Here is a 991-nt window from a genome sequence, read left to right as displayed (position 1 = left end):
ATCATTTGAGCCCAGGAGTTGGAGGTTGCTGTGAGCTGTGATGCCACAGCACCCTATCCAGGGCAATAGCTTGAGGCTCAGAGTTAGCACAGTACAACACTCAGAATGCTCTGTTATCAACAAAAGGTTATAAAACATACAAAGAAATAGGGAAGTATGGTCCATTCACAAAAAAAGGAATTTGATGCCAGGCACACTGGGCTGTATAGTTGTCCATATATTGACACCTTTTCAAATTACCTCAAGTCATTTGGATTTCTTTTTTTTACAGAAGTCTAGTTCATGTTCTAAGTACACAATATTTCTTCTGTGTATAGATATGTTTGCCTTTCCTTTTCCAATGTGTAAACTTGCTGGGTTTTTTTTTTTTTTTTTTGTCTTATTACCATTAGCTAAAGCCGCCAAGGACAATGTTAGAAACAAGGATGAGACAAACTCCTCCCTTCCTTTTGACAGAGTCTCTCTCTGTTGCCCAGGCTAGAGTGCCATCTGTTAGTCTATCTCACAGCAACCTCAAATTCTTGGGCTCAGTCAGTCTTCTTGCCTCAGCCTCCTGAGTATCTGGGACTATAGACACTCACCACAATGCCCAACTAGTTTTATTTTTATTTTTTGAGACATTCTCACTTTGTAGCCCTTAGTAGAGTGCTGTGCCATCATAGCTCACAGCAACCTCAAACTCTTGGTCTTAAGTGATTCTCTTGCCTCAGCCTCCCAAGTAGCTGAGATTTCAGGTGCCCGCCACAATGCCCAGCTATTTCTATAGACAGAGTCCTCTTGCTTAGGCTGGTCTAGAACTCATGTATTCAAGCAATCCAACTGCCTTGGCCTCCCAGAGGGCTAGGATTACAGGTATGCGCCACTGCACCTAGCCTCAGAAAGTTCTTTTTTTGTTGTTGTTCTTTTTTTTTTTTTTTTTTTTGAGACAGAGCCTCAAGCTGTCCCCCTGGGTAGAGTGCCGTGGCTTTACAGCTCACAGCAACCTCCAACT

The sequence above is a fragment of the Otolemur garnettii genome, unplaced genomic scaffold (genome assembly GCF_000181295.1).
Source record: "Otolemur garnettii isolate 467f Iridium unplaced genomic scaffold, OtoGar3 scaffold00100, whole genome shotgun sequence".
NCBI classification, from domain to species: Eukaryota; Metazoa; Chordata; class Mammalia; order Primates; family Galagidae; genus Otolemur; species Otolemur garnettii.
This window is presented reverse-complemented; position numbering follows the sequence as displayed.